The sequence below is a fragment of the Panulirus ornatus genome, chromosome 40 (genome assembly GCF_036320965.1).
Source record: "Panulirus ornatus isolate Po-2019 chromosome 40, ASM3632096v1, whole genome shotgun sequence".
Classification (NCBI taxonomy): Eukaryota; Metazoa; Arthropoda; class Malacostraca; order Decapoda; family Palinuridae; genus Panulirus; species Panulirus ornatus.
The window spans coordinates 3,467,006-3,468,914 of record NC_092263.1 but is presented as its reverse complement, the minus strand read 5'-3'; the positions used below and the strand labels follow the sequence as shown (position 1 = coordinate 3,468,914).

General features: G+C 34.8%; 1 protein-coding gene across 2 annotated transcripts in view; it reads left to right on the top strand.

The window, feature by feature from the left end:
- LOC139761315 (dipeptidase 1-like) overlaps nt 1-1,637 on the top strand; it is a 154,419-nt gene extending 152,782 nt beyond the window's left edge. For both annotated transcript variants that reach the window (XM_071685369.1, XM_071685368.1), the window contains exon 13: nt 1-1,637. This exon is cut by the window's left edge and continues 623 nt beyond it. The gene's annotated coding sequence lies outside the window, so the exon portion shown is untranslated.
- Nucleotides 1,638-1,909: the final 272 nt, after the last annotated feature.

The window sequence follows — 1,909 nt, the reverse complement described above, 5'->3', positions numbered from 1 at the left end:
CAAAGAAGACTTCGATTGTTCCAGGTGATCAAAGGAGATTTCGACGAGTACGCCAGGTGATGAAGGAAGACCTCGAATGCTCCAAGTGATCGGAGAAGACTTCGATGACTGCTCCAGGTGGTCAGCGAAGACTTCGACTGCTCTACTGCCTTTCATACGAAGCCAAAACAATATGTTGGTTATGGCTTGGGCTATTATTGACTTTGCCGACTCTGAGATTGAACGAAGAAGAGAAGAAACGAATTAGATAAAGGATAAAAACAGAAAAGAGGAGTTTGCAGTTCCTTAAGTGAGTTAGTGATGAAATCAAACATTTTATGAAAGAATGACATTGTCAGTGGAAACCAGTGTGTTGAACCTGAAAATAAGGAAAAGGATTTGCACTCACTCCAGCCAATTTCACCAGTTGATGACAGCGTTAGACAGGACTGAATGAGGTCATTCCATAGTCAAGGGAGAATGAAAAATAATTAGACTGTAGAAAGAAAAAAAAGCAAGTAATGCAAATAAAGGAATACTTTATGTATCAAATAATCTGCCATAATCGTTAAGATACTATAGGGATTTGGGCCACGTACAAGATAAACAAAGGTACGTCACGAAAAAAAGATAACCATATACAGGTTCTCCTAATCCCATTAATTTTCTTCTATTTTCTGTTAATTAAGTAGAGGAAGAACGGAAGACAAACTTATTTTAATGATACATTTCTCATGACCATTTCCAGAACGAATATAAAGTTCACGTGTGTCACAGCTGAGGCTGAAGCTGCTGAGGGAAGTGGGAGAGGAAAAACAGATGTTTAACGGTGGGAAAAACTCATCCAGGTATCTGTTGAAGACCACATGGAACAGGCGTTGCTTAACCTGTTGGCCAGAATGAGTGAGAGATAGGCAGGGAGAGCCACGCCAGTGAGAGTAGGAGTAAACATATTCAGATCTGACACCATCACTTGCTGGCACGAGACAATAGGAGATGATGTCTCTTTCCCAAAGGCATTGGTTTTGCAGGCCTTCTTTGTATATATATATATATATATATATATATATATATATATATATATATATATATATATATATATATATATATATATATATATACACATGTAATTGTATATGAGAATTACTCATTATAGAAACCTCTCTTATTTCTAAGCTCTAGAGGCAATGATATTGCACGTAGGCATTGTAATACAACGGGATTTAGAACACTTATTGTATATACCAAAGGGAATGAAAGAGGCACATATTTTCTGATGTAAACACCGACCATAACCCAAGCACAAAGACAGAGTTAGAGATACAGTAGTCAATACGCAGCTTACAGGTAATATCACACAGAGATTATGAAGCTTATGATTAGAGGTGACACGATGTTTGTTGGAATCTAGACGTTCACTTTTGAAAACATTATTTGAACGATGATTATTGATTTAAGAGGGGAGAAAAAGATAAGAGGTTTGGTGGCAATGATACCTGCACGTGGAATATATATATGTATATATATATATATATATATATATATATATATATATATATATATATATATATATATATATATATATATATATATATATCACGTGTATGTGTTGAGAATTTTTTGATCGAAATGTCTGGGTAAAGTTGTTGAAAATAAATCATTTCCCATAATTATGTAATTTTTCTTACCCTCAGCCAAGTCTATGAGAGACATAATGACAAGATCCACATAGTAAAAGAAGGAAAACCTTCACCACAGATGAAAGACGAAGAGAAATGAAAGAAATGGGGGAGGGGAATGAAGGAAGTGAACAAAATACATGAAATGTAAATAATTTGTATGGGGAAGACGAAAAGTTCAGATACATGATCGTAAATGGGATTTTCAGGAAGATTACAAAAGAAATAAGACAATAAAAGCAATCAATTAA